This window comes from Lissotriton helveticus, chromosome 6 (genome assembly GCF_964261635.1).
Source record: "Lissotriton helveticus chromosome 6, aLisHel1.1, whole genome shotgun sequence".
Classification (NCBI taxonomy): domain Eukaryota; kingdom Metazoa; phylum Chordata; class Amphibia; order Caudata; family Salamandridae; genus Lissotriton; species Lissotriton helveticus.
In genome coordinates, this window is record NC_136067.1 from 809,255,249 (window position 1) to 809,282,480 (window position 27,232).

Below are 27,232 nucleotides of genomic sequence, written 5' to 3' on the forward strand. Positions count from 1 at the left end.
TGTTTATTTGCCAGGAGGCTCGGAAGATGATGCCAACTCCGCCCCCGCGGCCTTTGGGTCTGGGGAGGTGCATAATATTGAAGTTTAGAGGGCAGGCAGCTGCTAAATCAATATCGCAGTCGGCATGCGTCCAAGTCTCGGTTAAGAAAAGGACATCTAGATGGTGGGATTCTATAAGGAGATTAATTTCAGTAGCATGCTTAGGTAGAGATCTAACGTTCAGCAGGCCGCCCAAGATCAAATCCTTGTGGGTGAAGTCGAGTAGAGGAAACGCTGTGTCTTCAAATGAGAGCCTACCTTCGTGAGCTGAACCACGTAGGTTGAGCAGTGATTCTGCTTTGCCCTTTTTGATATCTACAAGTCTCTTTTATGTCATTCCTGTGAACAAATTACATAGAAGTCCGCCTCTCTCGATTATTTGGCTTGATCTACATTCAAGGCGCCTTATTCCTTGATTTTTGGCGTGTATACGCACTTTTTGGCCTCTCTTCTTCCTCAAGTGACTGTCTATTTTCCTGTGTGGCTGTTGCTTCATGGCTGCAACAATGGGTCGTTCCTCAACAAATAAAGACTCGAAAGATGCTGGTGCCTCTCTTAAAAGACTTAAGCCATTGTCTCCTACGCCTGAGTCTTCTCAGTCGGACACCAATGCCACTCTTGACACAATATTAACGCACCCTAATGAGGTTCATGATATTGCGCAGTCAACAAAAACTAACACAGATTTATTGCAAGTGGAAGTGTCCGCTATTAGAAATGACTTCAAGGCCCTCTCTATTCGAGTTTCAGCCACGGAGACACGTATAAGTGGTGCAGAGGATAACATGCAGAAACAATCCAGGTCTCTTATTCACTTAGAGCGCTCAATGGCGGCATTGCGAAGGGATCTCACTGAGCAGGAGGACCGGAATCGTAGCTCTAATCTGCGCATTTTTGGTTTGCCGGAAGATGCAGAGAAATCATCTTCTTCTATGATTGACTTTTTATATCAATGGATTCCTTCTACTCTACAAATCTCATTCCAAAGGGACTTTGAAATAGAAAGGGCACATCGTGTCCCCACTTTTCGCTCTAAATCTGCAACACAGCCAAGAGCGATTATTTTTAAGCCACTGCGTCATCAACATACGGAGCAAATTCTTGCTCACATGCGGAAAGCTAAATCTATCTCCTGGGAGGGTCATCGAATTTGAATTTCTCAGGACTTTGCCAGGGACACAGTCATAAGAAGGAAGGGCTTCCTTAATCTTCGGAAACGTCTTTCTGAGATGAACATTCCCTTTTCCTTCTCTGGTCCTTCGAAATTTCGCATTACCTTCAAGGGCCGTTCCAGAATTTTTGACGAACCGGGGGATCTCGCCTCCTTCTTGGACAATCAGATGGAAATACAGATGGAGATTCAACGGGTGGCTCCGATGGATCCTGGTGCTTCGGGCACTTGAAGTGTAGACTTATGTCTCCTCAGTTCTCTCCTCTTCTTCAGATAGATTGACTTCAGTTTCTCTTATGAGTTTTTTGTGGTGGTTTCATCTTCTTTGGTCGTTGGTATATTGGTGTTGTTTGTTTTAGGCTCTTCCAATGAGTTTTTGACCTCTCTTACTTATCACTTTCTCTGTCTGTTGTTTTTCCTTCTCCTTCTATGGTATAGTTGTTTATTGTTTTGTTTATTCTTCCGTATTCTTTTATTTCTCATCAGATGTCTTTTCTTGCTTTATCATGTCGTCCTTATTCCTGCTCTTTTATTTTCCTGTTTGTTTGAGGGTCTGCCTTTCCGGTCCTAGTATAGGTTTTTCTGTTCTTGTTTTCTTCGTCTTTTATTTCCCTCTTTTTTCTGCGGTTCTTTCCTTTCACTTCATCTTTTTCTGTACGCGGCATGTTTCTTCCTTTCTATCTGTCCCCCGTTGCGGTTTTTTTCTCTACCTGTTCATGTTTTTATTCTCCTTCTCTGTGGTTTATCTTTTTCTGTCTGTTTTTCTTCAATTCCTTATACATTCCTGTTTTCTTTTTCTTCCTTTTTTCGGTTACTAGTAGTTTGACTGCTGTTTATAATCCACTGGTTCTATTTCGATGCTTGGTTACTTTTCTGCCTTGTTAAAATATCTACTTGTCAATCCTAAGATTTGTAGAATGTTTCTTCTCTTATATACTGATTGCATTTACATAGAGGTACCCCTAGCTGGTATTTAGGCTATATTTCAGATGCTTCTCTTTAGGCTTTATCTTTTTTTTTTTTTTTAGTTGTTTCACTCCCTGTTCTCCTTGTTCCATAGCTTTCTGGTTATTCTGTTTTTTGGTTCCTAACTGTTTTTGTTGATTGGTTCATGTTCTTTACCGATATAGCACTCTATTTTCTCCTTGATGCGTAACCCTACCCATTGTTATTGGGTGCTAGACTTGCAGGATGCATTACTTTCATTCGGTTATGTTTACATTCATTCTCTGTTTTTTATGTGTTTCCTGATTTTTTTATTCGATGCTAACCAGACTCATGTACTTTAGGGAATAATTTATATGGATTCTTATGTGGTTTTTTTTGCCTATTTACTGTATTCCTGTTTTGAGTATCTCTTATTATTGATGATTTCATGTTTTTTATCTAGAGCTCTTTTTCCATGATTTTTCCAAACAAATGTCTACTTTATTTCTAGTTATTCTTTCTTACTTTTTCACAAGTGTATGCTTTTATATGATGTTTCTATTATTATTGCTTTTTCCAATTATTTTTCTCTTTACTATCTGTTTTAAAGAAAATCTTTTTATTGGGGCTGATGATACTTCATTTTACTCTCCTCATAACGGTTTCCTTGATCCTCCTTTTCACGTTCCCCCGAGTATGAATTTGGTTTTTTTCAGGCCTCCCTTCTTTGCTCTCCTCCCCCTTCTTCTCTCTTTTTCTCGCTATTTCTTCGCTTTTCTTGCTCCTTGGACTTCTTCTTTGGCCTTCCTCTTTTCCATGTTTTTGTGCCGTTTTGGAGGTTTGTCACTACTATGTTTGTTCATATATTGCCACCTATGTCTCTTTCTCTTGTTCTCCTACTTGGATCATGCCTGGTTTAAATGTATTATCCCTTAATGTTAAGGGTTTAAATCACCCAGTTAAGAGGTCAAAAATTTTGAACTACTGTAAATCCCTCGCTTCGGATCTTGTACTTTTACAGGAAACAAAGGTCTCGGATAGGGAGGCCCTATTCCTGAAGAAGGAGTGGGTTTCGGATGTTGCTTGTTCAGATGCATGTGGCAAAAGGAATGGGGTCATCACGTTGATTTCTAAAAAGTCTGGCTTGTCTATTGTTTCTTCTGAACAGGACACAGAGGGTCGTTGGCTATTGTCTATGCTGTCCCGATGGCAATGTTGATCTCTTTGTCATGAATATTTATGCCCCTAATAATGATGATCCACTGTTTTGGAAAATAGTAACCAAAAAATTGCATGACACTCCTCACTCTGGTAATCTTATTGTGGGTGGAGATTTTAATTTGCCAATGGATCCACTTCTCGATAGAAATTCAGCCTTTCATTATCGCCCCCCGAAAGCGCATAAACAAATGACTAATATGTGTTCTCTCCTTCATCTTCAAGATGTATGGCGTCTCTTTAATCCCACTGGTAGTGATTTTTCCTTTTTTTCCTCCCCTCATTCTACTTTCTCGCGTATTGACTATCTTTTGGTACACTCCTCTCTTCTTCAATCCTCCTCCTCTCCTCTTATTCATCCCATTTTGATTTCCGACCATGCCGCAATTTCTTTCACGCTGTTGTCCTTTGCTCCCATGCCGAGATCTCGATCTTGGAAACTGAATACAGAAATTCTGTATGATGATTCCCAGGTTTCTGAGTTTTCTGAGGAAATTCAGACTTTTTTTCTTGAAAATGAAGGCTCAGTAGATTCCCCGGTGGTGCTCTGGGATTTCTTTAAATGTACGTTTCGCGGTCACATCATTAAATGTATGTCAAGGAGGAATGCTGTTATTAAGAAAGAACTAACAGATTTAGCTAGTGAGATTAAAACTCAAGAATCTCTTTTTCGTCATTCCAAGGATAAATCCTATCTACAGTCCATTAAACATTTGAAATATAAGTACAATTCTATTGTCACCAAAAGAGCTCATATTGGCCTTCAAGCTCAAAAATCTAAGGCGCTCTTATTAAAAAATCGAGCTGGCAAGGTTCTTGCGGCCACATTAAAATTTCAAGAATCTTCTCGTCTATCTTCCCGTATTTCTTCTATTAATGACCATTCGGGTTCTAAGAAATTCCAGACTGAGGAGATTCTTGAAGTATTCCGGGACTTCTATAATAACTTATATACTCCCTCTAATCAGGCCTCCTTTGAGCAATGTCAATAATCTCTACAAACAATTCCCATCAACTCAGTATCTGTGGAAGACAGTTCCTCTTTGAATGGTCCGATTACCTCTGACGAAATTACCGCTGCTATTAAAGATATTCGTTCTGGGAAAGCACCAGGTCCTGATGGATACCCTATTCTGTTTTACAAAACCTTTCTTCCGATACTTGTCCCCAAATTAAAATCTGTTTTTGATGCTTTCATTAAGGATGGTTCTGTCTCTGGTTCTTCCGCTGATGCTACAATTGTAGTGATTCCAAAAGAGGGAAAAGACCATTCTGAACCCAAAAATTTCCGACCTATTTCTCTGCTCAATATGGAAGCTAAGATATTTGCGAAGATCTTAGCTAAACGTCTAGAATCCTTTATTCCTCATCTAATCCATCCCTCGCAAACAGGTTTTGTAAAGGGGCGTCTGGCGCGTGACAATATTCGAACGTTCTGCCATATTCTTGGATCAGCCAAACGCTCCCAGCTTCCGGCCGCAGCCTTGGCACTTGATGCTGAAAAGGCCTTTGATAAGGTTTCTTGGCCTTTCCTGCGTGCTGTTTTATGTGCTCATAATTGGAGACTCCTTCATTCAGATGGTTATGTCTCTTTACTCTTCACCTAGAGCTAATATACGAGTTAATGGGGCTACTTCATCCTTTTTTAATCTTCGCCAAGGTACTAGACAGGGGTGTCCTCTATCTCCCCTTTTATTCTTGCTATCCATTGATCCTCTACTCAGGATGATTGACCTCCATCCTGATATTAAGGGTTTTTCTTTTGGTCCTCACTGTATCAAAACAGCTGCTTACGCGGATGATGTTCCTATTTTTTCTGACGATATTACATTGGCCATTCCTGCAATTTCTGACACGATTTCTCTCTTTTCCAAGGTTTCTGGATACACCCTAAATAGGGATAAAACTGAGATGTTCCCTTTGAATGCGTACTGTTTTTCTCACCATATGGGGTCTGCAGGCTTCAAGTGGCAATCTAAGCAATTGAAATATTTGGGTATTTATTTTTGTTCTTCCCTTTCTGCTACCAACTCTTACAATGAATCTCAAACCATTCTTAAAGTACGGCATCTTTTGGAAACCTGGTCTCCGAAACACATTTCTTGGTGGGGTCGCCTGCAAACGCTTAAAATGATGATTACCCCTATCATTAATTTTGTCTCCTCTATGCTCCCGGTTAATCTTTCTGCTTCCTTTTTTCATGAAATCGATGTTCTTACGTCTAAATTCTTATGGAATGGTAAAAGAGCTCGGATATCCTATACATTTTTACGCCCACCCTGTGACATGGGGGGTTGTAACCTTCCTAACTGGGAAAGATACCAAATTGCCTTTTTGGCGTCTCAGGGCGCCTTATGGTTCTCTTCTCCTTCTGTTCATGTTCCCTCTTGGCTGTTAATAGAACAATCTCTGGCCTCTCCTTTGCCGCCTGCTTCTTTTCTGACTACGAATACCCTTTCTATCCATTTCTCCCGATCCATTATTCTGGATACTATCGCGGCGGTCCGGAAGATTGATAAGAAGGTGACGGTTCCACTTCATAAATCTAGATGGTCATCTATCTGGCGGAATTCTAGAATCAAGATAAATAGTGATCCTTCTATGGTGACTTATTGGGCTGGTAAAGGTATATCGCTTGTTAAACATCTTTATGATGTTCAAGATCAACCTCTACCTTTTTCCTCCTTAGCGAGCCAATTTTCGTTATCTAACTTGGACTTTTATACCTTCCTTAAAATTAAGGTGGCTCTTACTAAGCTGCGCCTACAGCCTTCCTCCCCCACAGTTACCCTCTTCCAACTATGGGTTCGGACTGGTCATGTGGCCTCCAAAATGTATAAATTCTTGTCATCTTCTATACTGCCTACCTCAACTGTCGCTCAACATAAATGGTTGCATCATTTTGATCATACTCTCACTGATCATATCTCTTCCGACACTTGGCAGCTTATTGGTAAGCTTTCTCTACGTAATAAACTTGCCCCTTCACTAATGCAATCTAAATTCTTCTCTATGAATCTCCTTCATTGGACTCCTATTCGATTGCATTAGCTGAATCTTAAAGAAGATGACTTGTGTTGGAGTTGTGGGTTGCTACCTGGTGATTTCCAACATATGTTCTTTGGTTGTTCCCTTCTCCAACCCTTTTGGGACCTCATCCACAAACACCTTATGCTTATTTTTGGTATTCAGTTCCAACTCTTTTCCATTAATTCTCTTAGGTCCGTTAGCTTCCCCGGCCCCTCTCCCTTTGGATTCCATGGATTTGCAATTGATGGACCTGTTGTTGACTATTGCAGTGAAAGTTATTCTCATGGAATGGAAGTCTTTTTCTTCAATTTCTTATCATACTTGGTGGGCTTGGGTTTCCTTTCTACGAAGTGCACATACTTCTGTTGATCAGGCTCATCTTACTCCTTCTTTATCTGCGGGTGTTTGGTATGCTTTAGATTCCTACATGGATTCAGCCTCGCAAGGGTTGGTTGCACAATTTCCCTTTGATATGTCTGATTAATTTCTGTTTTGTTCCTTTTTAGGAAGGCTCTACGGAAGTCCATTTTCTATCGCTCTCCTTTCCTTCTTTCTTTTTCTGTTCCTCCTTTTTCCTTCCTTTTCCTCCCCATCTTTTTCTCCTTTTCTCTATTTCTTTCTTCTCTATCTTCTCTTATCCTTCCCCTTTTTCCCCACGAATATAATCTGATAGTGTTACCATCGTTAAGTAGGTCTGCTGAATTTTTAATTTCTATCCTTTACTTGACTTTTTATCTGATTTTAGTGGACTTAGTATATTGATATTTGGTTCGAATTTATTGTTTTTTGATCCTCATATGTTGATTGTAGTTCTCTGATTTCACTGGTATCACTATTGTTTGTACCTTATTTCCTTATGTGCTCCTTAAACATAATAAATCTTTTGAAATCAAAAAATGTACCAAGGTGCCACCTCAGGCACCCTGATGCATTTATGTATAAGGCTCCCGGTTTTATGGTATTTATTTTTTTGGGGACATTTTCGTCTGTATTTATCCATATTTATTTTTTATCAAATGTATCTATATTTATCCATATTTATTTTTTGTCAATTTTATCTGTATTTATCCATATTTATTTTTTATCAAATGTATCTATATTTATCCATATTTATTTGTTGTCAATGTTATCTTTATTTATCCATATTTATTTTGGGTGTTGTAAAAAAATATAATTGAAACTAGTATATTTCCACATTTATTTAGCTGATAAATATATGCTCTTAGTTCAATGACTGACAGGGTTCAATGATCAGAACACCCACAGATTATAAATCAATACACTTATATGAAAACATGGACATTTTAGCATCAACCTTGGGCATATCTGCTGTTGTTTAAACCTCATTACTAAAATGTATTGGGCCTTTCCTCCCTGAAAAATGCGGAATCCGTTGGTGAAGTAGGGAAGTCCCTGTGATCGACAAATCATGCTAGCCATTGGGTGAACCAGTTATATTGTCTTTCTAATTGGATCTTCTCTTACATTACCCTACCAATCAACTGACAGACTCTGATGAGGATGCCTAGCAGTACCCCAAAGACACAGGGAGCATAAAGGCAAATGTCCGACTGGGCAGAGGTGCTGCCATGTAGCCTGCCCTAGTTAGACGACAGGCATAAGGATCAACAATGAGAGTAAATTAAAGAGAAAGACCATTTAGCAGATCTCCATCGCAGGGTTTACATCTAAAGAATAGCGCAGCGAATCCTGGCAAATTACTGAATGTAATTTACTGATGTCACGAAAGCAGTGCTTAATTTATAGAACTGTAAGCACCAGAGCCCGAGGAATTTCCAGGTGACCTCAAGTTGTAGGCATGGCTTAGTCCCCTCCACACTCGGTTAAAAAAAAAAAAGTATATTGAACACATTGTTAATGAGCTGAGGTAAAAAATAAAGCCCCCAATGTGGTGAACTATCATACATATGTGCCAGCGTTTAAAAATGAGTGCTAGTGACAAGGACCGGCAAACACGGGCCCAAATTAAGCACTGCATTGTGATTGTATTTATTTTTTATTGCAGAACACCTCACTCTCCTGAGTAGTGAGAGTTAACTGGGTTCGGCTTTGCTTTGAAGTTCTGTTCGAACTAATCTAATAAGTAAATCTACTATGCACAAACTGTCTAACTATCCTAACTGTGGAAACCTAGACCTGCAATTATCCATGATAAAATGACAAACATGTTGTTGTACGCAATATGATGTTTGCAAAACTCGATAAAAAGAATGGGAAAAAAGAGTTAACCGGGTCCAGAGAGCAACCATTTAGGTGAAAAGGTACTAATAATAGGTGTTCAAGATGTAGCGAGTTTCTGTTTCTCAGTTCTCAGAATCATTTAAAAATTGTATGGTTTTGGGAAAAGATAGTGATAGGACTATTGAGCAGTGACTGTCAGCAGTCCAGTCCACAGATAAAAGGGGTCAGTCACAGCTACTTATTCACATCTTTGGTTCCTTTGCCTGGCGACCAGTGGCAGCCAATATAAATGTGGGGAGGTGGGTGTAGGAGGTTTTGGGGGGGAGCACGCAGGCGATTAATAAATAAAAAACGAAAAACGTAAAACTTACCTCATGGCGGCTGCCTCGAATCAGTCTGTGCTGTTTCTCCAACCCTGATCTGTGGCCTCATCAGAAGTTACGCAGTGCAATGCACCTCGATTCATGGCCTTCTCAAGGCAGTACTTTGCCTCACAGCATCTCACAGCTCCTGATCTGCGGCGTCATCGGGACCGATGCAGCATGAAGCAGCTCAATGTAGCAGCTCCTAATCGATGGTCCCATTGGAACCGACCCAGCTTGACGCAGGACCTCTCATATTAGTTCAAGTACAACCAGGTACATTGCCCAGCAGGTCAAACTTGGTCTTGTATCCTACCCACGCTCCTTCGCGGTCAGCTTCAACTTGTCTTTATCCTGTTCCAGCGCACCAGATGGCCCCATTTGACGCTTTGTACTGTTTAGCGCTACTTTTCCCTAAGACTTTGAAATTGCATCTCTCCAGTTCTGTTAAATGGTATTGTCGTTCTGGTATTGTTTTATTAATGGGGGAATACGAAATGTTAGCAGGAAGAAAGAGGCAAGTCTTGGAAGGCTAGGGGTGCATTTGGGTAATTGGCAGTATAAATAAAGAGGAGATCCAGATTGGAAGAAGGAAATGAAGAGTCTTATATCAGAGGAGTTCTTTGACAAGAAGGGTGCATGAGATTGAAGCGTCCTTACTAAGTGACAGAGGCAGGTGCTGCGGATGGTAATCAGTGTTTGGATGTAAGTGGCTCTCCTTGGTGTAAGTGTGAATACGAGTGATGAAATCCAGATTGCAGGTGATTTAATCAAAGTGATTGGGTCAGCTAGTTCTGGAGCATTAGGGATGACAGCGAATTCTTGGTAAATTGAAACCAGGTATGGTGAGTTCAAGTCAAAGGACAATTTGCACTTGGATATTGTGGTGGGAAGGTGGTAGAAAAGATACAGAGATCAAGATAGTCATGTGAATGAGGGAATGGTCAGTGCACTGCATTTATAATAGAGACTTCTAGCTGCAGATCCCTCACCTTTAAAATATCCCCAGGCATTAGACTGGATCAGGAAAGTTTTCAGCAGTACCTCTGCACACCGGAGGTTGTTGCGTTGTGACTCCGCACTGATGTCATTCTGCTTTGGAAATGGCTCGCAGGCCTCTATTGGCTCCACTCCCACATTCTGTTGTCAGTTCCTTTCTTTCCACACCTCCAGACATCGATCCGAAACGTCCTATCGTCTCTCTGAGACACCTTACTTCGATGTTTCTAAATTTGAAACAGTGTACAAGTGATGTCACCCCGTAAAATGACAGGTTTTAAGCTCTGTAGCAGCTGTCACAAACAGATGACTGTGACAAACCCCTATCAAGTGTGTCTGGGGTCGCGCCACAAATCCAAGACCGGAAGAGTCTGGATATTGATTAAACTGAAGGCCATCAGAAAATGTGAGGAGAAACATTGTCGCAAACCATAAAAAAACTCAGTGCCAGAACCGCTCCAAGTTCTGTTCCACGTCAAAGGTTGGATCCCAGACCCGTTTCCGGAGTGGACATAGCTGCGCCAAAGGTAAGTCTTAATTGCGCTCCAAGTCTTCAGGTAAGCAGAAGAAACGCAAGAAATCGAAGAAGAATTCTACTCCTTCACACCACTCACACTCCCCTGAGCAAGCGCGTGGGCGGCATCAACAGTCTTGATCACACTGTAAAAAGTCGGCTGATTTCTGAGCCGATTCTACATCTGGTTCCAGATTAATCGAATTTAACGCTGCTTGAGATCGGAGAGTTCTGCGCTGGCTCTTTGGTTTCTTATCGACCCCCTCTGGTGTGCCCAAGGAGCTGAGAGGCTTTCCACCAGCAGTATCGCTGGTGGATTAACCCTTGACAACCAGCGATCCCCATAAGCCACTCTTGCCTCTGTCTCCTGTTCCTAGGCCACTCCTAGCTCCACGTCATGCCCAAGTACCTCTATGCCTATGCTGACCTCACTGCCCGAAGAGGTGGCCCCCATTATGCTCTGCGACTGAATGCCGGTCCTAATACAGCCACCGTTGCGTTCAAATCCAACCAAGTTACCCATTTCTGCTCTCTACTTGCCACAAGATTGGCAACATTCTTTGCATTCCCTTTTTGTATCAGGCTCTGATAATGCTTATAACCCAGGTGATGAGTTTGCTTAGCACTATCGGGATGACAACTGGTATGAGGACTCACAGGTGGCCAGTGGGCAAAACACCTCCCCAGAAACAGCTCTTTTTCTCTCCTCCTAGGCCGACCTTGGAACAATCAGCATCCTACGACATGCTCTTGCGCAGGGAAGCCGATGTTCTTGATCTCTAATTCCCCTACCTAGAGGTAAAAACTAACCGGGTTTCCTGTTGGCAAGCGATCATATGAGACAGGTGAGTCCTACAAATTGTTTGCAAAGACTACGCCTTACCCTTCCTTTCATCCCCACTGCACCTTCCACCGTCCACCCAACGACTGACCGAGGACAATCTCTCCTTTTTGCAGCAGGAAGTGCAAGCTCCTTTGTCTAAAATGGCTGTTGTGAGGGTGCAGGTGGCAGAAGTAGGATGTGATTGTTATTCCCACCACTTTCTGGTACCTAAGAACGGTGAGGGTCTTCGGCCTATTCTTGATTTGCGCCCTCTCAACCCCTTCCTCCAGGAGGAGAAATTTAAGGTGCTGACCTTTGACCAGGTCTGGTCGGTCCTCAACCCTGGCAACTGGATGGTGGTATTGGACTTGCAAGATGTCTATTTTCACATACCTGTACTGCTGGCCCATCTGCGCTACCTGTGGTTCGTGGTGGGAGGTGAGCATTTCCAGTTCTCTGTGCTCCTCTTTGGTCTCACCACCCTTGGGTGTTCATAAAAGGGATGGCGGTGGTGACAGCACATGTTCGGAGGTCAGGGGTGCCAGTGTTCCATTACATTGATGACTAGCTGTTGAAGGCGCACTCGACCCCAGGTAGTGGTCCACCACCTCCAGATTACAGCGAACCACCTGTCATCTTTGGGTTCGTTATCAATGTGCTGAAATCACACCTGACTCCTGCTCAGCTGCTCCCTTCATTGGAGTCCTTCTGGACATGACTTTGTTTCTTGCCTTTGCCCCGGGAAGAAGAGTCCAGGACATTCAGGCTATGATCCCGATCTTTCAGCCCGGCTCTGGTTTTTAGTGAGATCGACTCTGAAGCTGCTGGGACTTATGGACTCTTGCATCCTGCCAGTCCAGCACACCAGGTGGCATATGCTGTCTCTGCAGTGGGATCTGAAGTCCCAATAGACCCAACATCAAAGGGACCTCTCTGACCATGCTTCGACTATAGAGAAGACTGCTAAAAACCTGAAGTCGTCGTTACTGGACTGCAATTTGGTTAGTGGCAGGCCCCTCTTCCTTCCCCACACAGAGATGACAGCAGTGACCGATGCATCACTTCTAGGTTGTGGCAGCCATTTGGGAGAGGATCATATCAGAGGCATCTGGAGTCCGGCAAAGTTTCAGCTCAACATCAACCTTCGAGAGCTGAGGGCCATCCAATTGGCACTGAAGCCTTCCTTCCATCGATCTAAGGGAGGTTGTTGCAGGTGCACACGGACAACACCATCATCATGAGGTACTGCATAAAACAGGGCTGATGGTGTGTTGTTCTGTGTGCCAGGAGGCCTTATTGCTCTAGGAATGGATGGACCACCAGTGTTATTTTCTTGGTGGTAAACCACCTGGCAGGATCACTGAATCCTGGGGCAGACAAACTCAACCAGCGGCACTTAGTGGATCATGAATGGCAGCTACACCTGGAGGTGGCTCAAGGTCTCTTCTGCATATGGGGAGAACCTTGGCTTGAACTGTTTGCCATTGCCGATAACTCACAGTGGCAGCCCTTCTGCGCATTGGAGTTTCCATGACGTCTCACACTCTGAGATGCGTTCTGCCTTGAGTGGAATTTGCTACTCCTGTAATGCCTTTCCTCTAATAGGACTCCTTCCCGAGTTCTCAAGAAGATCAGTGCCGACCGGGCTCATGCCATTCTAGAGGGTCCAAATTGGGCCGAGAGAGTATGGTATCCAGAACTCCTGGACTTGAGCATATGTCCTCCGATCAGAATGCTACCTCTCCAGAAGGACCTGCTTTCGCAGCAGCAGGGCAGGGTTCTGCACCCAAGCTTTCATAATCTCCACGTTCATGCTTGGAAACTGAGCGGTGACAGCTGAACTCCTTTGATCTTCGCCTGGAGGTAGTTGATATTAACTTGGCAGCCAGACGTCCCACAACAAAAATTGTATACAGTTGTCAATGGGGCAATTTTGTTGCTTGAGGCAGCGCTTGCGAGATTGACCCCCTCCATGCCAAGCTGTCTGACGTTGTGTTATGTGTTCTGGCTCTCACACGGCAAGGCTGTGCTCTGGCACAGTTAAAAGTTATCATTCTTACAGTTGCCTGATCAGCCCTCTAATTTTAAATCAGCAGTTATGATGCAATTTTTTAAAGGGCTGCAATTCATTTCCCCCTTCTTCTTTTCATGCCCTGATGGGACTTTAATCTGGTCCTGACTAATTTGATGTGCACTCCGTTTGAGCCGCTCTTCACAGCTATGCCCTACATCTCCCTACTGTTAAGACCTTGTTTCTCATTGCCATCACTTCGGCACAGAAGGTAAGTGAGTTTCAGGCTCTCTGCGTTAATGCACCATACACTTCTTTCATCCCGGACAAACCAGTTCTACAGACACGGGCATCCTTCCTGTCAAACGTTATGATGCAGTTCACGTCGGTCAAACCATCACTCTGCTGGCATCCTATGCTCCACATCACCACAAGAGAAGGAGAGACTTCATCGCTTAGACCCCAAAATAGTGCTGAACTGTTACATAGATCGCAACAAAAACCACCAGGTGCACGATCAGCAGTTTAAGGGGTTCTCTAGAGTGAAAAAAGGCAAAGCTGTGCTGAAGAGATCCATCTCCCACTGGACCGTGTCCTGCATTAGGATTTGCTACTCATTCGCCAAAAAGCAGCCTCCAGAAGGACTCTGTGCTCATTCTACCAGGACCAGAGCTGCTACCACAGTATTAACACACGGAGTCCTTGTTCTAGACATTTGTCAGGTGGCTATGTGGGTGTCCCTCCATGCTTTCACAGAGCACTATTGCCTGGAAAAGTCAGATTCACCAATAGGGGCATTTTTCAGCTCGGTCCTGCAGAACTTTCTGGTTTGATTCCATTCATGGATGCACTTTACGAATAGGTATTGCTTTGGTATGTATTCAGAAGGTGAGGAATCTGCAGCTATAAGTCTCTATCAGAAAAACATGTTCGTTACTTTCAGAAACGCTCTTACTTGTAGCAACTCTTGTCTAGCTGCAGCGTACTCACCAATCCTCCCTTTTCTGTGGTTAGACTCTATTAATAAATTCCCAAGTCTAGGAATCTGCACACTGTCTACCTATTTGTCTTTGGGGCTCTGTCCATGGGGACACGGACAGTTTTGAAAACAGCTGATGTCTGCGAATGGGAGTGGTGCCTGTAGAGGCCCCAAATTTCGTTTCTGGAGTGGAATGGCGTCCGTGTGGAGCTACAAGGCACGGCGGCGCAAAGAGGTACTGCTGAAAAGTTTCCAGATCCAGTCTGATGCCTGGGGACTATTCAGAAGGTGAGGAACATGCTAGATGAATCTGCCAGAAAGAGCGTTACTAAAGGTAAATAACTCCTTCCACACTTTTCCACTGAAGTCACATCACTTACTATCTTAGAAGAACTCTGCATCCCTATTGGTCTGGTGACTCATCACAGGCACTTGTCGTTTACTGAATAAAGTGATTCGGAACGTCAAAAAAAGAAGAACTTATTTAGTTTAAGGTGTTATTCTCTGACCTGAACTCTGAAAATGACAATTCAAGTTGATGCAAAGTGTTGCAAAATTCTTCTCTGACAGAATTATGATCCGCCTGAGCACTGTGGACTAACGCAACTGTCTCTTATAAGTAACCCTTACCTCCAGAATATTTCCCTAGTGGATTTGTTATGCAGTGATCTATTCTTCGGCAAATCACCCTTTATTGATGTGGAAATGCTAGATAGAGAACACTGAATTAGATGTAAAATGTAACTTGCGCTTCTTTTGTACAATGCGATACAACATACAAAGGTGAGAAGAGAAAGCCAAAGAATACTCCAATTGAACCCGCAAAGTCTCTACAGCAATAAAAGAAACATGCTTGGTAGCAGGACTAACCACAAACCTGAAGCATTATCTGAAAAAGCAAGTTATTGGGCGATAAACTCGGCTGCACTTCATTAGTGAAAGGAAAAAGAAGCTTGCCTGCTGCTGCCATGCAGAACGAGGTCGGCCCTTTTCGGGGGAAGGCTTATGTTATGCAGGTCTTTAAGTGGGTCGGTTCCCTCTGCGTCTCAGACCCAGCAGTAATTAAAAATTGACATTGAAATGGGTCCCTATCGGGCCCTATATTCGTGACCTTAACTTTCAGGCAAAAACACTGATTGATTTCTGAATAATGACTGCAGAGAACACATTAAGGTAATCCATGTCATCTGTGTAGTTCCCGTTTACATTTCACGTGTTTAACTTAATTTTGAATTTCCCAGGAGTGTTTGCTGTTGCCAGGATGTTGTGTTTCTATGGGTTTTTTGTGCAGCCTCTATGTGTCTTTCTGAGATGAGATTGTTGGGACGCGTGGACAAGGGTGGGTGGTCGGGGGTGTTTATAATGGGCCACAATTCAGAGCTGTGGAGTTGACAGAAGTCAGCGCAAGCTTCCCACAGGGCCTGTCAATGAGTCATAAAGGTGCTCATCCAATCATTTTCCTTTCTGCAGATTGAATTGTCACATGTGCCAATTAATTGTGATTTTGTGTGAAACTATGTGATGGAGTTACATAACTGTCAAAACGTCGGCGTGGTGAAAGTAAAAGAAAATGCAGTGTTTGCAGGCTAGTGGACATGTTGTGTTTGTAGAAGGATATTGAAATGAAGATGATGGAAGGAAGTACATGCAGGAGAGAGTGAAAAAAGTGCTGAAGAGGAAAGAGGTGAGGTGTGAGATATGGAGATTGAGGATTGCAGACCAATGTGGCGACAAGTAGGGCTTAAGGATCTGGCAGAGTGAGAGACTGTAGAGCAAAGTGGTTTAAAAGGGAGAATCGGAGTGACAGAGACACTCCAAAGGCCACTACCCCATCCACAGACCTTAGTAATGTTTAACCCCTTACGTGCTCCCGTTGGCCGACGGGCGCACTACCTCGCTAGTGCTGCCGTCGGCCAACGGCCGACGTGGCCCCGCCCATTTTGCGAAATCGCGGCAAAGGGGGGTTAAGAGCCTCATAATTTCTGTGCTGAAGAATTTTTTATTCTAATTATACGTTGTTGTTACTCATTTATCTGATACTGCTAACAAGCATTGGCCAAGCCAATAGGTTTTGCTGGTTTTAGGTGCATTTCCAGTTTTATGTGAAATGCCTGGATGCAATAATAGGAAGATTACAGAGAGACACCACAATACTAGTCGGGTGCTACTCTATGGGAACCATCACAGGATTTCAGTTTACATGTTGTAAACCATGCCCTTAACCCGTTTACCGCGCCGGCAATTCCGGCGAAGTGCAGGCGTTCGATTGCGCAGGCGAGGCCGCGCCGGCCAACGGACGTGCGCAGCACGACCGAGGTAGTGTTCGCGACGGCTGATGGGTGTACTTAACGGGTTAATTGTATAGGTTACGCTTTTTGGAAAGGATCACTAGTTATGCTTCATTTTTCTTAAAACCATGGGCCTATCCTTGCACGTTTTTGCTTTTTTGCTAACTTTTTCCTGCAATTCTGGCTTCTGCCTCTGTAGATCAGTACATTCACTGCTTGGGGTTCCACAGGGACCTTACTGAGTAACATTGGAATGCAGGAGTTTAAGCGTGTCTTCTGCTTAATGCTGCAGCTGACCTGCTTTGCTTTGAGATGTGTAAAATTAGCATGGGGCTCTCTGCCCTACTTAAAATGTGTCACTCATTCCTCCACTTTGATTAAAGATTAAAAATATGTCCATAGCCTTGCTTGATTGCAATTTTGTAATCCCATGTCGGCAGCCGATTTTCAGTCGTCAGGGTCTGCTGAAATGTTTACAAAATGCAGCCCTTCATATTTATAAATTGCTGTGCTTAGTTTTAACATGAGCCACTCTCCATGATATTTTGATACAATAGTTATAAGTCGCAAATTTAAAACAGTTTTTATTTATTGTTAGGTAATGTTTTAAACATGTTTACTTATTTCAGACACTAAGATGCTTGTTTAAAAGTGTATTGTTTACAGTAGTAATCCCAAAATGTAGTGCAATATTTGCTCTCTATGTTTACCTAACTTATAAATGAGCACTTAAAGGTTTTATGTTGCATTACATATGAAATCTGGACTAATTGTAGCCAGATGTATATTGATGGTCATGGGGTTTAGGAGATCAATATGCGTGGATCAGCCTGCTCAAAATACAGCAGCTTCAAACTATATAATATTATCAATGTTGTACCCTCTTTAGGATTTCACGACCTGTTGTTACCAGTTTTATTTAAATAAAAATATACAGGGCTTTGTTTCTGCCCAGAGGAGTTTAGCTCCCACACCTCATGCTTACTTATTGCTGTATTATTCCTCACCCTGTGGAGTGCTTGCATGGAAATGCAGGAGGGCCTATCTTGCATCTCTGAATTCAACTGATTTATAAAACATTAAATTATCTCATAGATGCATTATATGAAGATGTTAATCTCTTTTATGTTTCTTTATTTTTTTCTGCACAGTAGCTTTACTTTAACTGTTTTAGTCAGGACTCAAAACACAAGCCAGATCTATTGACTTTTTCTATGTATATTGCTAAATAGGTCTTCAAACAGTATCCTGGTTTGAAGAGGGAGCTTCTAAAAAACGATGGGCCTGATTCACAAACAACCACTGTAGTCGCCGATGAGGCCTCGAAGTCATGGTGGGGTCCCGCACTCGTGGTGGAACCTCAAAACCTTAGTTTTACAGTTTAGAGATCCCACCATGAGTGTGGGAACTCCATTGCGACAACGAGTCCTCCACCACGACTTTACCAATGAACTTGTTGAAGAATATAGGAAACCGTGTCCCGCTGTCGAGAGTTTTGATCTTTCGCCTTGTCATGAACAAGCCTTTCCCCTATTCCCAATCTGTAGTACTTCAGCCAGCATGGGCCATTACACTAGCCGCAGTGACATTTTCTCGGTGGGGACCAGCCAGCTCCGGAGGCCATAGTATCTGAGGTACACTTGTTCACCGAGTCTCCGCTTCTGGAAAAGATTGACGCAGAAAGGAAAGACCACTACATTGCCATGCTTATCTATGCAATTGTGCCAATCTCAAAAGCCGAGAGTTGGCACGGTTGGCTGTTGTCCAGGCAATACCAAACTGTGGAAGCCACAACGTGCATTGTACCGCCCTAGTAAGACTGCTGCTAGCACCATGCATGGGTGGGGCCTCTGTGTTCAACATAATGATGTTATTCCTCCTTAGTTTCTCAATCAGAGGCAGTGCAACATCTCAATACCGAGCATCCTGCGGTCCTGCCACAGTAGAAACCCATGTTGATGATCAATAGGGCAGCTCCCACATAGTATAAATGGTTAATGAACCTGACATGGGAAGTGTGAACTCTGATGCAAAACCAAGGGATACATTTAATAAGAAACTTCAAGCAAAGGAAGTGGTGCTAACATTCACCTATTCACTTCCGAGGCGTTGTCAGAGGAGGACCTGTTTGAATAGTATAATGCTCTACTGGGTGAGTGCACTTTAACTACATTGGGCAGCTTGGACTATCGTACTTAATGAGCGATGAAATATAGAGAAGTTGTTTCTATGTCATGGCAAAATGCTAATTGCAGTTTATCAAAAATGTGATGTTCATGGGGAGATGTCTACCCTGGTATAGTGTCAGAGAAGTTTATGCAGAAACGATTGCTATGTTGAATCTATAGGACACACCTGGAGTACCTTCTTGAAGAGACAAGAACCTTCACCCACCTAGTACGCATACTTCATCATAAGGTTCTGCTCCACGCTAGGCATGTGGTTCAGTGCCTAGCAGGCTCCACAAAAGGGGGCTTTTTTAGTATGGATTTTATCACTGTCAGGATGAGCGATAATGGGTCAGTAATGATAGTGGATGCTTTGTGACATGCAAAATTGGATAAAATTGTGTATATTTTATCCACAAGATCTAGCTTTTATTTTAAGTGGAGATCTATGGCAAGGTTAAAACTCTCCTGGACCAAAAAACTGGTTGTTCTTTGGTTCTCATCTCTGGTCTACTTGTTTCATGCCTTGCTGCCTACACAGGTCAGGTGACGTTTCTTCAGGTCCTAGTATGGTATCCCCTACTCCCTAAGTGGATAGCCCAAGAAATATTGTTCTTGCTTCTTTGCTATAAAGAACTGAGTGTGGAAAAACTATGAGTGCCCCCTAAGTCAGGGAACTCATGTGATCTGATGTCCGTGGACCTATCTTATATACAGGAATAACATACTGTTCGAGGCATTTGTGCTGGAGATCTCACACTTAGCATTAGATCGCCATCTGGTGTTGGGCTCGGATGCTTGCACGTTGTTGTTTTGGAAGAAGTCTTTGTAGTCACGATGTTGGTGACTCCTCCCTTGGACAATAGTGCGCATGGGCATCGACTCCGTCCTTAGGTTGATTTTTTTACGCCATTGGGTAAGTATGCAACTTTTGCGCTCTGGTTCAAAATCTCTATTTCAAACTTTTTCGATGCACAAAACTTCCATAAACTCTTCGGATTAACTTTGAACATCTTCATCTTCGACGCGACCTTCATCGGCTCGATCCCGGTCGTCGACGCGGGCCGCTGGGCCTATCCACGCCGTAATGCCTACAGCTCGTGGAAAGGACGCCATTCAAGAAATGCCCCCAGTGTGGAGCAAAGTTCCCGCACAGTGACCATCATAAGGTCTGCAACCTGTGCCTATTACCTGAACACGACGAGTCCAGCTGTCCAGCCTGCTCATCCTTTCGATCGAAGAAGACCATACGAGATCGAAGAGCTCAGCGACACATCATGGGGCAGACATCAGCTCTGGAACATGAGGACATCTTCGACGAAGGTCCGGATGTCCCGGAAGAAGATTCCAAAGGTCTCGAAATCGTGTCAGAGGCAGAAGACTCAGACAACCTCATCACTCCTGGTCAACGAGTGAGTACTACTGCCCCTACCCCAACCTCACAACTAAAACCAAAGGCACTGGTCAAGACTTCGCCTGCTGGCCCCAGTCGAGACCGAAAACGCGCTTCAAAAGCCCCGCCTCTGGGCCCAGCTCCCAAAAAAAAAGACAAGCCTTCCGGTGGCTCGGGACCGAGCAAACCTCATGTAATCGTCCCACGGCGCCTTCAGCACTGAAGACAAAGGAATACGGCTCCGAAAGCGGTTCCGACGCCTTCCACCTCCAAAGACAAATCAGGCCCGAAAACCTCGACGTCTGTGGATAAGCCGGCTTCAAACGTTTCCAAGCCTAAAGATCCCGCTTTAGCTCCGAAACCAAAATTCTCGGAACCAAAAGACAAGCCTAAGGACTCTATCACGCCTCCTAAGGCCAAAGACTATAACATTTAACCCCGGCCCTGCATGGAAAAGAAAAAATAGGCACCTAAGGCGGTTCCAGAGGAAGAGGAGCTTTTTCATCCAGATCCTGTCGATCCTAGGCAGAAAAAGATTTATGTCACTACTGTGCCATGTAAAAAGAGGACGTTAGGCACAGCACCTGCTTGTCCAAAGCCTATAAAGAAGAAGGACTCTGCCACAACACCTATGCATCCTTCTTCTCCTGTACTTCCTTCTAACCCACTTCCTCTCCCTAAATCTATTTCACTACCTCTGCCTGAAACTTCTCCACCACATACACCACCTCCAGATGATAATTATGATGACCCAGGGGTGGGGGGTGACCCAAATGACCTTTTCACAGATCCAGATAACTCACAAGATGATTGGGAGTACCCTGTCCTAGCAGATCTACCAGACCTCCCAAGCCCCCAGCCGTACCCCTCAAAACCATCTCCCCAGACGATAATATTGGTTTTGGACAGTTGCTTATAACGTCGTCACAATGCACTCAGACGCAGCAGAGGAGGACTTCCTTTTGGATACATTCGAACAGTCCCAAATAACGGTGCAAATATTGCAAATGGTCAAGGGAGTCATTAAGCATGCCCCTGAAGTGTTTAAAGATCCCGTACGTGCCAGGATACCTAATCCTAGAATAGATAAGAAATATAGGCTGGCCCCTGAAGATCCTGCTTACATTAAGGGACAGCTGCCTTTGGATTATCTAGTAGTTTCCAATGCTAGAAAACGTGCGACTCCCAAACCTCCGGGGATGTGCCAGCCTCTGATAAAGAATCCAAATTGCTGGACGCTTCTGGCAAAAGGGTAGCTGCGCAGGCAGCCAATCACTGGCGCATAGCCAACACGCAAACAATGCTGGCTAGATATGATAGGGCTCACTATGACCAGCTAGAAACCCTTTTACAACATCTGCCTGATCAATATAAAACCCAAGCAAATTACCGTATCCAAGAGGGCAAGCTCATTTCAAACATGTTAATTAAATGTGCACTTGACGCAGCAGACACTGCCTCTAGGTCCATTAATACAAGTGTACTCCTTAGGCGACATGCCTGGCTGTGCATTTCAGGCTTTAAGCAAGAAGTCCAGACTACCATCCTCAACCAGCCGTTCAACCAAGAACAACTTTTTCGCCAGGCTGTGGACACTGCCCTTGAAAAAATGAAGAAAGACACTGAGACTGCTAAGTCCATGAGAGCGTTACAGTCTCCACAAACACGTGGCTCCTTTTGTCGCTCCTTCTATAGAGGGGCCTCCAAAACCATGGGCGCAGACACCTCATCTTCCTTTAAAGCCACTACACCAACATCCCCCAATAGAGGATATTTTAGAGGCGGATACAGAGGAAATAACAATAAAGGAAGAGGTCGAGGTAATAACACTCGCACCTCCCCCGCCACACAACAGTGACTTGCCTCTGCTCCTCCAAGACCATTCCACTCCGGTCAGGGGAAGATTATCACAGTTCCTACCTGTCTGGAATTCCATCACAACAGACCAGTGGGTAAAACAAATTATCCAGTCTGGTTACTCCCTGTAACTTACAGCTACCCCCCGCCCGCCCACATATAACACCCAAGAAGCGTCCAATGTCCACACATCATCTCACGTTCCTGAAACAAGAGGTTCTCTCACTGCTTCAAAAGCACGCAATAGAGCCTGTTCCCTTACAACATCAAGGAACAGGGGTTTACTCGCTGTACTTCCTAATACCCAAAAAGGACGAGACTCTAAGACCAATACTCGACCTCCGACCCCTCAACATGTATATACACTCAGATCATTTTCATATGATCACTCTCCAACAAGTGCTCCCGCTGCTGCAACAAGGCAATTTCCTTGCCTCACTAGATCTCAAGGATGCCTACTTCCACATTCCCATACATCCTGCTCACAGGAAGTATCTACAGTTTGTATTGGACGGACAACACTACCAGTTCGAAGTCCTTCCATTCTGAGTCACCACCGCACCCAGAGTATTCACAAAATGTCTTGTGGTGGTAGCAGCACATCTGAGACGACAACAGATCCATGTCTTCCCATATTTGGCCGACTGGCTAATAAAAGCCAAATCATTCAACCAATGTGTTCAACACACTCGCCAAATCATCCAAACATAACACAACTTGGGGTTCACGGTCAACTACACCAAGTCACATCTCCAGCCCTCTCATATACACCAATATCTTGGGGCCACAATAAACACCTCCACAGCTCTAGCATATCCCATCCCAGCCAGGATAGCCAGCATACAAATTCTCATCACAAAATTTCAAGCCCAACACTCTCTCCCAGCCAGAGTGTTCATGCAACTCATAGTCATGATGGCATCTTGCATTTTTATTGCACCTTATGCAAGACTTCAAACACCCCCCTTACAGGAATGTCTACCACATCAGTGGAACCAGGCGCACGGACAACTTGCAGATCAGGTGTTGGTGGACAGCCGCACACATCGTTCTCTGCAGTGGTGGAACACAAAAAACTTTTCCAAAGGACGGCCGTTCCTCGAACCTGTTCCACAGATAGTACTTACCACAGACACATCACTCAGAGGATAGGGAGCCCATCTCCTCGGACATACAACTCACAGCAAGTGGACCATTCAGCAAAAAGTGCTCCACATCAATCACCTGGAACTACCTGCAATATTTCTAGCTTTAGAATCGTTCCAAGTACATATACAAAACAAAGCTGTCCTGATACGGACGGACAACATGACAGCCATGTACTACATACAAAAACAAGGAGGCACACATTCTCTGCAGCTGTCTTAGCTCGCACAGAACATTTGGAGATGGGCAATCCCACAAAATACATATCTGCTTGCCGAACACCTTCCAGGAGTTCACAATCAGATTGCGGATCTGTGGAGTCGACAAACGCAACAGATTTATAAAGGGGAACTCCATCCCCAGGTTCTTCTGCCATTTTTCCAGATGTGGGGCCAACGAGACATAGATCTGTTTGCCACACGCGAGAACGCAAAATGCCCCAACCTTCGCCTCCAGGTTTCCACACCCATTGTCCAAAGGCAATGCGATAGGAATGAACTGGTAGGCAGATTTGCGTACGCTTTTCTGCCACTCCAAATAATTCCACTAGTAGTACGCAAGCTCCGGCAACAGTCTCTCAAACTAATCTTAGTAGCTCCCACATGGGCACACCAACCATGGTTCACAACACTATTGGAACTCTCACTAGTTCGGCACCAAAAACTTTGCCCGTCCCCATCACTGCTAACACAGAACCATGGAGAGATCAGACATCCAGATCCATGTTAGCTGAATCTGGCGATCTGGCTCCTAAAGTGCTAGAGTTCAGTTACCTTAACCCCTACCACCGGACAGTATGAACACCATTAAAGAAGCCAGACGACCGACTACTAGAGCTTGCTATGCTGAAAAATGGAAAAGATTTGCTATTTACTGCACCAATAACCATATTGATCCACTGGATGCATCCATCCAGAATATCATTTGCTACCTACTACACTTGCAAAGGTGTAATGTAGCATATTCATCCATACGTTTACATCTAGCAGCACTCACGGCTTATTTACAAAACAGACAACACTTGTCACGATTTAGAGTTCCTGCAATTAAAGACTTTATGGAAGGCCTAAAAAGAATAATTCCTCCTAGGTTACCACCCTCTCCAGTGTGGAATCTAAATATTGTTCTTACCAGGCTCATGGGACCCCCATTTGAACCTTTACACAAATGCGAACTGCAGTTCCTCACATGGAAAGTAGCTTTCCTTGTTGCCATGACCTCTCTTAGAAAAGTAAGTGACATCCAGGCTTTAACCATACAGGAACCATTCTTACAATGACATCGTAATAAGGTGGTTCTCAGAAGAAACCCAAAATTCCTTCCTACGGTCAGCTCTCCATTTCATCTTAACCAATCAGTGGGGTTACCAGTGTTTTTCCAAACCCAGACTCCGTAGCAGAGGGAGCTCTACACACCCTAGATGTTAAAAGAGCACTGCTTTATTACATTGACAGAACCAAATCCTTCGCAAAACAAAACAATTGTTTGTAGCCTTCTCCACACTGCATAAGGGTAATCCCATCTCCAAAGCTGGGATTGCAAAGTTGATAGTTAAATGTATCCAAATATGCTACCAGAAAGCGAAACACATCTTGACAATTCCCCCTAGAGTGCACTCTACACGCAAACTAGTGGCTTTTATGGCATTCTTAGGGAACATTCCCCTGGAAGATATGTGTAAGGCAGCAACATGGTCTACAACACACACCTTCACTAAACACTATTGTGTTGACGTGCAAGCCAAGCAGCAAGCTTCTCTGGGCCAAGCTGTTCTTAAAACTCTCTTTCAAACTACTGCAACCGATACAGGTGACCACCGCTAGGGGAGATACTGCTGTACAGTCTATGCTAAGTGGAAGATATACAGTTCATATGCCTCGAACGGAAAATGCTACTTACCAGTATGCATCTGTTCTTGGCATGTAGAGCTGCAGATCCTCACACGCCCACCCACCTTCCCGGGACCTGTATCTGTTCCAGTTCTATCTTAGTAAGATCTACACACATGGACATTTTTTCTCTTTCTACTAACTCAATCATTTCCCATCATGGCGAAAAACAATCTAAGGATGGGGTCGATGCTCATGCGCACTATCCTCCAAGGGAGGAGTCACCTATCTTGTGACTACAAAGACTTCTTCCAAAACAAAAACGTGCAAGCATCCACGCCCAACACCAGATGGCGATCTAATGCTAAGTGTGAGGATCTGCAGCTCTACATGCCAAGAACATATGCATACTGGTTAGTAGCATTTTCCTTTTTGCACTCAAATCTTTATAGCAATGAAGCCAAGACATTATAGCTTGGTCTAAATGTAACAACTGGGGCCTATCACCAGTCCTGCAACAAACAACACTTCAGCCAGTGCCTTTTTTATAAGCAGGAAAAGTACTTTATTACACACTTTACTAAATACTATGCACAAATGTTGAAATATATACAGAATAGCAGGTGAAAATGCCTACGGTGACTTCCTATAAAGGGCTTTGCGACCAGCAGGGGGCACGAACAGACGTCCCACAGGACAAGTAACCCTCTAAATTCACCTTGTACCTCCCTGTGCTGGAAGCACCCTTAAGAACCTACACTCCAGAAAGACCTAAATTCTAAAACCCATTGCCCTCCTTATGTGCGTAACAGATTATAGTGGGTGCAGTCAATAAAATGCAGTGCTAATGGGTTCGTAAGAGTATAACCACAATAGTTACATTATAAGGCCAAATTACAATGCAATTAATGTTAAAACATTTCCTTATACTACAACATTTCAATAACATTTAAATATGCATTGTTTTACTGATAATACTGTTATTGTCAGTAAAGTGTTTGGTGTTAATGTACAGTGTATGAGTCGTTCGAATTTTACACTTGCTGCAAAGCACCTCTACGAACAAGAAAAAGTTCCCTGCACTCGAGAACCATAAGATTAAAAATCCCAGCTTTAAGAAATTATTGGAACTGTAGAAATGACTCCCAGAGTCATGAATTCTCTTACGAGGGAAACATAGGGCTGCACTCCCAAAATAAAAAGAAATTCTCCTGTGAGATCCGCTGCTCTTCTGGCAACCCCCAGAGTCATGTTGTGATGTTAGTGTGCCAGCCCTTCGTAGGGCGCCACAAGCAAATATACGCAAATTATCCTGCACTCCTTTGCCCTCAGGCACTTTTTGTGTGGCTTCTGTCCACAAATGACTTGCTTTTTATTTTTTTGTTAACTAATTCTTGAACCATCTTTATTTTTATTGAGCTGGGTTGCCCTCCCCTTCCAGGAATATTATAGCCACACGGGCCACGAAGAAGTTCAAGTCTGCGTGACCTAGCTGGCTAAATGCCTAGCTGGTGCAATTTCTTGTACTGGAGATGGTACTCTTTGTTCCAACCCATGACTGCAGTCAGCCTAAACTATGCACGTCTCTCCCTGGACACAGGCATGAGGGGAGTGGGGGGAGGTGGTGCACCACAGAACTCCTGGACCTCTGGCCCTTCCCAGGAGCAGCAGAAACCAGCGAGTTTACTTACTGGAGCCACATGTTTCACTGCTCTCCCTCCAATGAGGAATAGCAATTCAATTCAATTGAAACTTTTTTGCGGCTAGATATAGCCATAAAAGCACATTCACATAAAAACGATTAATTACCAATCCAAGGACAAAAATAAGCAGTTCAGAGTAAGCATGGCATTTGGGCAAAATAAAAGGGATACCATTAGATACAATCGGTATTATGGGAATTCATAATTCTAAAATCCATTATAAAAATATAATTTATAATACGGATTTCATACAAATTTAAAACTCTAAAAACGTTTAAAACTCCATATGGAGCCATTCATATCAGTCAGATCCCTGTATGGATCCCTCCAGAACACCCTCCTCAGGTAATGAATGTATATATGTCTATTATGTATCCAGATACTCTGCATGTAAATAGCTGCCACCCTAGTCATTGGCGATAGATGGTTCCGATTTTAGCAGATTTCTGCGGATTAGCCCCATAGAGAACAGGAATTTTGATACTGCGACCACATAAACCGGATCGGTATCAGTCCTTAGAATCCTAAAGAAGTCTATATAGTTCCTGACACCCAGGTTCCTGCAGAGTTGTA

General features: G+C 43.6%; 1 protein-coding gene across 2 annotated transcripts in view; it reads left to right on the forward strand.

Moving 5' to 3' along the window:
* The window catches only part of ASCC3 (activating signal cointegrator 1 complex subunit 3), a 2,002,173-nt gene that overhangs the window by 1,102,682 nt on the left and 872,259 nt on the right, over positions 1-27,232 (forward strand). Inside the window, exon 15 of one of the 2 annotated variants that reach the window (XR_013596163.1) lies at positions 329-2,374. The exons of the other annotated variant lie outside the window; for it this stretch is intronic. The gene's annotated coding sequence lies outside the window, so the exon portion shown is untranslated. Of the gene's footprint in view, positions 1-328; positions 2,375-27,232 lie in introns of those variants that run through there. 2 annotated transcript variants of the gene reach the window in all.